We start from the raw sequence: 13462 nt of genomic DNA, 5'->3' as shown, positions 1-13462 counted from the left end.
TACATGCCATTCATTGCTTGTAAAGATAGAAATGTTCTAGTATTATTACTAATGTTACAAGAGCCTACAGGGTCACACCTTGTAACACCTTTAACTCGTATCCATCGCTGGAGTAGGGCTATGAGGTATTACTGATCAACTCATAACATATAGCATACAGTTATCAAGCATAAAACATTCATTCACATAAATCATTCAACACAATCACATTGTCCCTTATAAGGGCCTACGAGGCCTTAAACATGCTTCAGAAGTGGTTCGGGACTAAACCGATAACATATGATAATTTTGGAAACTTAGAAAAATTTCAACCATACAAGGGTCACACGCCCGTGTGAACAGGCCATGTGCCTCACATGGTTGCAGACATGCCCATGTCTTAGGCTGTGTGGAAACAGGGCATACATACTGACTTGGGTCACACGGCCAACCACACGCACATGTGTCTAGCCCGTGTGCCCTTCGAAGTGGCTACACATGCTTGTCTGCCAGGTCATGTGCTAGATCATGCCAAAACTGTAAGGTATACCGACTTATGCAACACGGCTAAGTCACACGCCCGTGTGCTAGATTGTGTGCCAGTTAGGGGTATACTGACTTGTACCAGATGGCCAGTCACACGCCCATGTGTGAGACCTTGTGGAGCATACTGACTTTAATTCAATTTCAACACTAGGGGATAGTGTAACATGACCGTGTGTCACACACAGCTGAGACACATGCCCGTGTGTCACAAAAATAGGTATTTACAATGCCAATTTGCCACCCTTATTCATGCTCACCTAAAGAACCAAAATGATACCATTTCATTATACAATTAAGTAGCCAAAATCATCAACCAAATACACAATTCATGCTATTATAATTTCATCTATTCCGAATCTCAAATCACTACCATTTACTTAGCCAAATACATGCCAAAACAATATCAATCTATATAGTTCATTTATCATAATTCACACTCACATAACTTCTATATAAAGAACCAAAAAACATCTAAAATCATACCTCATCAAGGTATTTCTCAAGCATTTTATACTCCACAAATCAATTAACCATTTGAGCAACTATAAAACCATAACCACATTCATACCAAACATACCAAAATAAGCCATCACTCATGGCTATATATACAAACCAAAACATATACAATTTACAAGCCAAATCTCATAGCTATAACCACAACCAAAAGACCACATCTAGCCTATACATGCTATATGCCAAAAATGAATAATCCAAAAATACCAACTTAGATGTTTGATAGTGTGATGATGTTCCCGACGACTCTTGGATCCAAGCTAGCCTTGATTCACTATAAAACATAGAAAAATAACACAAAGTAAGCTTTATAGCTTAGTAAGCTAGTATGATATAAACTTAACTAATCATAAATACAACATTCATCAATCTAAACATATTACCATGTAATTTATGATTAATAACAAACTTTTCAACTGCTTATTCATAAGCTTATATACAAACTTTGTAACTTCTTCGAGTTTAAGCTCATAATATACATATACATATTTGTACCAATCCATAACAAGTTCATACATACACGGAATGCCGTTGAATACTCAATGTCTCACACATAAAGTTTCGTACATAGCTGAAGCTATCTCAAGTCGTACACTAAGTGCCATATATAGCCGAAGCTATGTCGAATCGTACACTAACTGCCATATATAGCCGAAGCTATGCTGTATCGCACACTAAGTGCCTTATATAACCAATTTGTCATCAAACATATCTATAGTCCCGTATATTCAATTTATGCAATATCAATTCACTAAATCATAATTATTACAATGCTTAATACATACGAATTTACCTCGGATGTGAAAACAGTAAATCGAGTCGATTAGTCGATAACTTTATCTTTTCCCTGATCCAAGTCCGTATTTCGCTTTTCTTGATCTAAATATATTCAAAATTAACTTATTTAATCATCTATTCATTCAAGTCCAAAACATACATTTATGCCTATTTGCACATTAGCCCCTAGACTTTCACACTTTTAACAATTTAGTCATTATTTCACAAAACACAAAAATTTACATAATTCAACAAAACCCCTGCTTGGCTGAATTATATATGGGTCTGTAACAGCCCAAAACTTTCATTTATTTCACATTTCAACCACACATTGTCAACATTTCTCAATTTAGCCCTTAATTTGCATTTTCACCAAAAATCACTTAACAAAACTTAATTAACTAACATCAAATATTCATAATTTATCATTAAACATCAAAACTCATACATATTCATCAATGGAAACTTCTAAAATCTTTAACAGTTTTGTAAATTGGTCCCTGGGCTAGCTAGTACTAGTTGCAACGATCACAAAATGATAAAAATCATTAAAATCCGAGCAAGTACCTATTTGAGTCAATATACCTAGGCCGAAAGTAAAGCTTCTCCCATGGATATTTCTTCTTCTCAAAATTGGTTGAAAGCCTTAAAGATGACAACCTTTTAATTTGTTTTATTTATTTTCACTTAAATTAACCAAATTGCTAAATTAACCTTATCATTAACTCAAAATTTCTATTATACCAAGCCATTATCATCCACTATCAACATAATTGGTATATTTACTACTTAAGGAATTCCACTTTAATATTCCATAGCTATTTGACACTTTTAGCTATTAAAACTCAAGTTTTACGCTTTACGCAATTTAGTCCTTTTTATCAAATTAACCAATTAAACGATAAAATTTCTTAACGAAATTTTCACACCAACATAATATCATACTTTAAACATTAAAATAATAATAAAATAATAATTACGACTTCAGATTTGTGGTCCCGAAACCACAATTTTGGTTTGCCTAAAAACGGGATATTACACGCCCTATAGTTGAAACGAATAGAAGCCAAATATATTTGGTATTGTATTTAGTTGTCACATGAATTAAATTAATTGTTGAATTAATTTAATTTGATAGCTAAATATTAAACTCATTATATATAAAAACTTGTTTTACACAAATAAATAACATAGATAAAATTAATATATGAATTTGATTAGTACAAAATGTTAATTGTATATATTTTACCGAAACTATAAATATAAAAAATTATATTAATTAATTTTGGTCAACATATAGAAGATGTGGAAATTAATATTCTTTTAGAAAGAATATAATTAACATATGAATTTGATTCATACAAAATATAAATTGTATATATTTTACCGAGTTTATTAATATAAACAGTTATATTAATTACTTTTTGTCAAAATATAAAAGATATAGAAATTAATATTCTTTTGGAAAGAATATAATTCATTTTTCTAACTTTTCATTTGCCTTTTCTATTAAAAAGGTAATAATCCTATATTTTTTTTGGAAATAATATAATTCATTTTTCTAACTTTTCATTTGTCTTCTCTATTAATAAGGGATGTAACACCCCTTACCCGTGTCCGACGCCAGGACAAGGTACGAGCCATTACCAGGCTTAAACATACACATACATGCAAAAACTGGGCCATAAAATTTCTTTTAATTCAAAACTTTTCAAACACATGCATGTCGTCCCTTATTTGGGTCTATGAAGCTCAAAACATACATCGAGATTGATACGGGACTAAATCGAGAACTTTGAGAAGCTCTAGGAAAACTTAGAAAATTTTCCCATGAAATAGGGTCTCACGCCCATTTGGACATATGGACACGCCCGTGTATCTTTGACACGCCCCTGTCCTCAGGCCATGTAACTCTCTATTTATGATGTCAGTATGCAAATCGATCCACACGGCCGGGCCACATGCCTATGTCTTTAGGTCGTGTCCCTCACACGGTTGAGACATATGGCCGTGTCTCAGCCCATGTGGCCAACACTTAGGCTATTTTCCAAGCCTTCATGTTACCCATAATCCCTTACAGCTTTATGCACATCAAATCCACAAATCATGGCATCATTTTAGTGATTAAACAACCTTTATTAAGACTTTTTCATAATATTAACATGTCCTCTTACAAGCTATGCATCTACTCATGCAATACCAAGTCTAGAATCCCTAATCTACATTCATAGGACTTGTTATTTTGATGATCACTATTACCATTATACTGTGGTTACCAACTTATCCATCAAGCACTCATGTTCAACCATTATCATGTTGTTTTTATAACGTGCAATTACTACATGGCTATAACCACCTCAATTGGTCATAGAGTATACATCCCACACACATGTCATATTACCAATCAAGCATGACAAACAAACATAATCGCATCATAAACATTAAACATGACATAAATAGCTAGGTTTACAAGCTATAATCAATATGAGCCACATCTCATGACCATATACATATAGCTCAATATAAGCCAATACATTTGACCAAAGCATAATAAACATGTCAATAAACTAGATCCCTATACATGCCACTCACTTGAAATTTCTAATATATGTTTCATTATTCCAAAGGTAGAGACTTGAAAGTGTGATGCTGCATCCGATGATCTCCAACCCCGAGCTAATCTGACAAGCTAAAAGAAATGGAAATGAGAGAGTAAGCTTCATGCTTAGTAATTCCATATGAAAATAATAAGTAATATGCCAACATACTTCTTAAGGTAATACAACCATAATTACACTTTTACTTATATTTTGGTAATGCTATTTTCTCGAGTCATAGTTACCAATTTATTTATATCTACAGCTACGAAACTCCAAATTAATATCCGCTAATTTTCCCTGAAACTAGACTCAGATATCTTCTTACCATAAAATTTTTAGAATTTTTGGTCTAGCCAATAAGTACAGTTTATTCCTAAAATTTACCCATTTTTAGCTGTCTAACAGTTTTGATCCCTCTTTACTAAAAATTAATTATCTCATAATACGGAACTTGGATAATGTTTCCATGTATTTATATTGAAAATAAACTCATTAATAATTCTAAACATATAAATTATAACCCATACTATTTTTGTACAATTTTCAATGAATTTCTCAATTCAGAATGGAGAATTTGAAAATCATTCTAACTCTATCTCACAACAATTTAGATATTTCATAGTATGAAACTCCTTTGCTTACACTGTTTCTTCTATGTGAAACTAGACTCATCAAGCTTTAAGTTAATATTTTATTCAGCCTCTAATTCAATTTCCACAATTTTGGTGGATTTTCAAAGTTGGACTATCTGCTGCTGTCCAAAACTAATTTTGTGTAAATTAATGATACTAAGTTTATCACACCTTATTAATTCATTTTCACCACATTGTAAAAATAAATGTTTATACATCATAAGTATAGACCTATAATCATATGGTCATCACAAAATCATTTTCATAGGCATGACTTACCTATTTACATCCTCACCAATTGTGTATCATAAACCAAATCATTTCTCATAAGTCCGCATACATACCGTGTTACTCAACAGGCTCATATACTTACTCATATTCATTCCTTATCAATCATACAACATGAATTAGATTCACATCTCATCAATTTCATGTAAGTTTCTATACCATTCACAACATAGCCATAAGCTCTATCATTCGATATAAACCATACATCTCCCGTTGAACCATTTGGAATACTACAGGATATTCAATAGCCCCAAACATGGGATAAGATGCCGACGCCATGTCCCAGACATGGTCTTACACTGGCTAGCACATCAAATTTGATTCCATGTCCCAGACAAATCTTCCACTAACACACAACAAGCTGATGCCATGTCCCAGAGAAGTCTTACATTAGCTTGTATATCTCGAGGCCGATACATGTCCCAGACATGTCTTACACTAGCTCTCATCTCATGCCAATGCATGTCCCAGACATGTCTTACTTTGGCTCTTATAATGTGGCCAATGCATGTCCCAGACATGTCTTACACTAGCACACATATCACTCAATGTCATGGCATGAATATCCAAATCTATTCCTAATGTTCAACAGGGACTCTTTATTACATTAATTTCTCATCATGCGTACTCATATTAACAATCAAAATGATTTATGCAATATTAATTTAATCACACATCATAACAATATAGTTGCATTATTAACATACAACATACTTGTTTCAATGGAATGTCATATTCCATCAACATATAATTAAATACAATCATAGCAAAATAGATTTCAAGTATATTAACAATAATATGGAAAACATGCTTATTTAGTCACATGGACTTACCTCGAATGCAAATTTCGGCCAATTATTCCATTTTAGTCCATAACCTCGTACTTTCCGATTTAAGCTCAAATATCGGTTTTCTTGATCTATAATGATAAAATCCACTATTTTAATCATCATATTAACAAATACATTTCATAATTGATGCTTTGGAAAAATGGCCATTTTGCTCTTAGACTTTACAAAATTAGAATTTTGCCCTTAGGCTCGTAAATAGATTTTTATCAAATTTTCTCGCTACCCAAGCCTAGTCGAACCCTTTTTATACTAGGAGCAAGGCACAATTCTCATTATTACTCATACTTATCACTCATTTTGCCATCTTTACAAAATGGTCCATATTAGGTGTTTTCATAAAATCCTTTTACAAAAGTTGTTTAATACACAACCAAGACTAATTTTCTTCCATAAAAATTCAGAAAAAACATAAATCCTTTCATGACAAATCCTAGACTATAACCATTTCACAAAATAGTCCATTCAATAGCTAGATTAAGCTTTAGGGTTCTAAAACACAAAAATTATCAAGAAAGACCACCAAGAAGACTTACTTGCAAGAGTTTAAGGTTACTGAAATTTTTAAGCTTCCATCACTGTTTTCTTGAAGAGAAATCGGTGGAGAAGGAAGGAGAGAGATGAGAAAATGACAACTTTTCCTATTTGTTTTATTTTATTCAATTTTATAACATAATTTCACCAAATTGTTGACTTTTTTTATTTCTTTGTCTCCCATGGCCGGCCATCTCTCTCAAAAGGGTCTATTTGCCCTTTAAAGACCTCCACAATATGATACATAGTCAATTTACACCTTTAGCTAATGAAACAGGACTTTTGCACTTTATGCGATTTAGTCCTTTTATGAAATCACTAAAATCATTTCACCAAAATTTTCATGCACTCATGTAATCATGCTATAATACATAAAATATTATTAAAATAATTTCTCTGGTCCCAAAATAGTTGTTCCAAAATCATCTGTTCGACTAGGCCCAAAATCGGTCATTATAAGGAATAATCCTATATTCTTTTGGAAAGAATATAATTCTTCTTTTCTAACTTTCCATTTGTCTTCTCTATTAATAAGGAATAATCCTAGTTTTCCTTTTCAATATGTGATATAAAAGAGAATAAAAGGATGGTAACCCTTAGTGTGTTAAGGTTACCAACTTAACAAAATAAAGATCTAGCAATCGTTTTTAATTTTCTGTGAAAAGCTCAAGAGAAAGTGATTGTTAGTTTTTGACGAGACTACATAGAGACCGGGACGCTTTTATTGTGGCTCGAAATAGATCGAATCAGCAACATCGTTTCAATGTTTTCAATAAAGAAGGTAAAATTTCAACCCTATTTCAACCCAATTCATTCCTCGTACATGGATCCTTGGTTGACGATTGTCGAAATATTTTTTTTGCTACACCATGAGGTGTACTGATGATCCAACAATATGTTCCTCATGGAAAGTTTCAGATTTATACTCCCTTAAATGCCACACGTGCCTATATTTTTAATCAGGTTAATAGTTTGGGCATTTTGTCAAGCCCTCTACCTATGTGACTTAGTCAATTAAGGTTGAAATCTAGAGATAGATGTAACTTTCACAATGATGGAGGACATTAGACTGAGGATTGTTCTTTTTTGAAAAATGATATTGAGGAGGGAATTAGGAATGATGACCTAAAAGATTTTGTGGCTCAGGATGCTACACCATCAGATTAGAGTTCGTAAGACACTGACAAGGGTTAAAAAAAAGTTTGGTAGCACAATACACGTGATAATTGGTACAGATGAAGAGTGGATGACCTCTAACAAAAAGAGAAAGACTCATCTTAGAAGTGTAATGTCAAGAAGTTCATTGAAAAGGTCAGATCAACAAGAAAAGTGGAAAGTGGAATTTAATGATGAGAATGAGGATTCAGTGTGTGATGAAGAAAGAAATGATCCACTGGTTATGTCAGCAACTATACCAAGGTTTGAGGTAAAGAGAATTTTAGTTGATAGTGGAAGTTTAGTTCTTTATGGTAGACCACCAATAGCTTATAATGCCATTTCTAGGTGTCTCATAATGAGAATGGCTAAAATGATGATCGTAACATTTTGCATGAAGATTAAGTTTCCTATAAAAATAAGAATAGGTTTTATGAAGTCGACCAATGAACAACTAGACATTGTCATATGTTATCGTTAACAAACGCATCTAACAGTGTCCTGTGGGTAGAGTTCACAATAGAAAGAAGTGGTTGGTCAAGTTTTAGATTTGGATAGTTTGGACGTTAGAGGTGATGAGAGAATTCATAAGCCAGAGGCAACAGAGGTCACAGAAACTTTGTAGTTGTTCTATGATAACACAGATAAGTTCATAAAGATTTTTTCAACATTAGTAGAAGAGGAAAAAGAAGACTTGGTTCAATGCTTGAGAAAGAATTCAAACATTTTTGCATGGTTAGCTGCAGACATGCTTGGTGTAGGTCCTAAGGTGATTGTTCATAGGTTAAATATATCTTTCCAGATCAAACCAAACAAACAGAAAAAAAGAGAGAAGATTTTACCACACGTCATAGAGGCCATTAGGTAGGAGGTAGCAAAGCTACTTTTAGTAGGGTTCATTAGGGGAGTGGTGTACCCAGAATGGGTTTCGAATGTTATGATGGTGAAAAAGACTAATATGAAGTTGAGAATATGCATTGATTTCACCAGACTAAACAAAGCTTGCATGATGATAGTTTTCTTATACCCTCGATTGATAAGCTAGTGGATGCATTCTCGATTTATAACCAAATTTCCATGGCTACAACATACCAAGATAAAACAACCTTTATCATGGAAGAAAGTTTATTTTGCTATTGGGTTATGCCCTTCAGTCTGAAGAATGCAGGTACAACCTACCAAAGATTATTTAATAAGATTTTCATAGAACAAATTGGTCGTAGTGTTGAGGTCTATATTGATGACATGTTGGTAAAAAGCTCTACTTTGAGGGGGTATATTCAGAATTTTTCAAAGGCTTTTACTATTTTTCAAGCTCAAAACATGATGTTCACTTTTGCTATGAGAGCAGAAAAATTCTTAGGCTTCATGGTTTCAAAAATAGGCACAGAGGTGAACCCTAAGAAGATTCAGGCCATTCTAGATATGCCTCTCTCAAATACTATCAAGGATATTGAACGCCTAACAGGGAGGTTGGTTTCACTCACAAGTTCATCTCTAGGATAACAGATAAGTGCTTACTATTCTTTAAAGCCTTAAGAACTTTTAACTGGACAAAAGAGTGCTAAGGTGCTTTTTAGAACCTCAAATCATATCTCATATCCTCACCACTTTTGATGTCACCACGTATGGGAGAAACCCTTTATCTTTATCTGGTGACCTTGGAGGTAACGATTATAGCTATTTTGATTAGAACAGAGGGGTTTGTCAATTTCCAGTGTGTTATGTTAGCAAGGTGTTGAGAATGGCAAAAAAGATATTCAAAGATGGAAAAGCTCATTTTACTTTAATAGTAACAACTTGCAAGTTACGACCTTACTTCTAGGCTCATCCTGTGATTGTCATGACGAATCATCCTGTCAAGGATATTATGTCTATAGTGGATACTTTAGGTAGAATGACCAAATGGGGAGTTGAACTGATAGAATTTGGAATAGAATATGCCCAAGTACAGTGATCAAGGCTTAGATCCTAGCCGATTTCATGGTGGAATGCTCTTTCGACAAATCATTACACCCTACACGCAATTTTTAATCTCAAACACTATCACTTACATAAACGATACGGTAGTATGTCACACAAATTATTAGAATTTTAATTGACAAATACTTATTTTGTCTTCTAATGTTTTATTATAAGTATACATTTGGCTCTAAAAAAATTTTCTATTGATTACACAAGATGTAGTAGTTAGCTCATCGCAAGAGCAAACAAGTTCGGTTGCAAAGTCAAAGTGTTGGAAAGTTTATGTTGATGGCTCAACAACAAAGATAGGTCGAGAGCGTGTTCTTCTAGTGGATCCTAATAAAATGAGTGGCAATATGGGCTATCTTTTGGCTTCCAAGCATCTAACAATGTCAGCAGAGTACGAGGCAGTAATTTTAGGATTACAATTGGCTCTACAGTTAGGGGCAAGGAAACTGATCATACACATTGATTCTTAGCTCGTTGGAATGACGGAAAAATGTGCAAGTGTACACAATCACAACAAGTAATAAAGTGACAAGTAATGTCGAGTTACCGTACCCACAGGGACTATAAAAAAATTATTTATGAAATTAATTGTAAAACACTTTGGTGAGGTAAAAATAATTTGGTTTTAAAAGATGGTCAAAAACTATTTAAAAACTAATTAAATAATTAAAATAATACAAAGGAGTTCTAATGCACGATTTCAAATAAGATTTAATCAAGGTAACATACTTGTGTTGGATTAATTATATTCCTTTAACTTAGAATAATAAAACTCATGTTTACATTGTTACGAATAAATTCACGACAACTCGGTTATTGGCTAACTTCTGAACATACTCACATACAAACATCCATTCATCTCTTGACATATCCCTATGTCAATTCAATCGACTAAAAAGATTCTAATAAGCAAACATGTTATTGCACATACATACTCATTAAATTGAGCTAATCTCTTGCATATCCCTATGTTAATTCAAACGATTAATTAAATATAATAAGCATATAAAAGACTATGTGAGGTAACAAGGCATCCGTACCTTGGAACAGTTTAATCACAATAATCTTGCAAGTTATGCAAGGCAATAATATCGCCAGATACATTGCTAATTTAACCTTCAGCTACCTTAGAAGAATAAACATGCACTGATTAAGTATTGTGTCAATTAATTATAATTTCAATCCATTTAAATAATTAATTCGTTAGTTATTTAACAATTATATTGCAAAAATAACTTAGGCATGATTTTACTTAACCAAGCAATTTACCGAGGCCTACAACAGCATAAACATCATTTTAACAATTCAAGTAGGCAGAATATAATCAACCCAACACAAACTTAATTTTAAGCTAAATTGATTAAAATAACCATTTCAATAGCATAAATATTCATAAACATGTTTGTCAAAACAACAACAAAAATTAAAGAGATAGGGAACAAGAAGAAAATCCGGTGTTTCTTCGTGGCTTGACTAATTGCTCCGTTCTTCGTTCTTCGTTGCCTTCAGCTATCAAGGTGGCTTATAAACACCTAATTGCTACTCCAAAATGGCTGATGAGAGCCTCTTTTCCAAGGGAAGAAATCGACACTTGAACAATAAGGGAAATGAGATGGAAAAAGTGAGAGAAAAGTGCGCACGTTTTAATTTGACCTTTTTTTTTAAATTTCGAATTTTCATCTGTATTTTTATTTCTATTCTAATTTAATCCTTTCTAAATTTTATTTTTTTATTCTAACTTTATTTCTTTTTAGATTATTATTATTTATTTCAATATTTTGTATATATATATTTATCTTAAACCCTTTTTTTATATTAAATTATTTTAATAATATTGTTTCATTCATTATTTTTCGTATATATTATTTATTTTATTCTAATCTTTTATAAATATAAAATTGTTTTATTTTTCTATATTATTACTTTTCATATATTATTTTATGTATTATGAGTATTATTTTAAAACTTGTATATTATTATCATTTTTATTTTTATTTTTATCAAAAATTATGTATTATTTTACATTTATATATACATATTGTATGATATTTCAAAATATTTTTTATATAAAGTTTTGTTTCATTACTTTTATATATATTATTTTATTTATATTATTTGTAACATTATATATATCAATTTTATTATATGTTATATATTTTATTATATTATTTATTTTATTATATTTTTATATGTAAAATATTTGTTACATTATTATTATTATATATATTTCATATTATATATTATTATATTTATTTAAGTTTTCCATTACATATATATTATCTATATTATTATCATGCATTATTAAATATTATATTTTAATTATATATGTATATTTTTAAATAATTACTCACCTTATTTTATATTTTAATACGTATTAAATTTTTTATACATTGTTATATTTTATATCATTTATATATTAAATGTTAGTTTCATAATACTATTAAGTGTTGTTTGTTTGATATATATATATGTTACTACATTATTATTATTTTTATATATTATCACATTTGTTTTGTATATGTATTTATATGTCTAATTGTATATCATGCATCGCTTTTTTAAATTAATTATTACTTTGTATGTTCGTATATTTTGCTTATTCATTTTCAATATATGCTATGTATATCTTAATATGTATGTTGTTATGTAACTAAGATTTGCTATATTTATGTATGTATCTAGTATAGGACCTTTATATTATTGCTATCGTATTATTTAAATGCATGTTTTAGCTATCTATTATTGTAATATGCTATCTTACATGTTATAATGTATATATATGGTTCTTCATGCATTAATTAAAAGCGAGATTCAAAAGTTTTCAAAATAAAAGTTGTGTCCTAACTTCATCGGATATGGCGTTTTGTCGCTTTTGAGATAGGGATTTTCAAAAGGGCTAGGTTAGCTTCAATGCCTTAAAAATATTGCTTCCTAACTTATTGGATGTAATATTTTGATTCATTTGATACAAGTGAACCCTAATTTTCAAAATTAAAATATTCTAAAGAGGATTGCATCTTAAAAATTTTAAATTTCGACATTAAAGACATTTGATAGTCAATTAGGTACCAATTTTTGCTACGAGGGTGTTAACCCTTCCTCGCTCAGAATCGACTTTAACCCCTTTTTTGATTTCAGAGACCAAAACTAATGATTTTAAAAAATGTTTTAAGAGGTAATCCAATCACACCTAAAAAGATTGGTGGCGACTCCTGCTGCTTTTTCTTAAAGTCGATTCCCATTTTCCAAAACTCGATTTAAAGATGGTCTCGATAGCTTGGTGACTCACTGGGGATTAATAAGAGAGTCAAGCCGTAATTGATTATCTCTTGTCTTAATGTCGGAAATTAAAATTTTAAAATTTAATCCGCTTTGCATTACATGTGTTTGAATTATTGCATGTGTTGCTATATTCGACACGCATTGCATTTGCATGATCGTTATGGTCACACCCTTAAGTGGGAGTGAGAAACTACGCCTCGTGAGGTTTTTGCCTCCGTGTAGGATAGTGGATCACTTTGGGATACATCCGTACCTATGGTTTCGTGAGATTTTCATCTCCGTAGCCATAGGGAAATGTGTTCCTCGAATGAACTCGATTCAAATGAGCCTATAA

The sequence above is a fragment of the Gossypium arboreum genome, chromosome 3, assembly GCF_025698485.1.
Source record: "Gossypium arboreum isolate Shixiya-1 chromosome 3, ASM2569848v2, whole genome shotgun sequence".
Lineage (NCBI taxonomy): Eukaryota > Viridiplantae > Streptophyta > Magnoliopsida > Malvales > Malvaceae > Gossypium > Gossypium arboreum.
Note: the sequence above shows the minus strand (reverse complement) of the source record.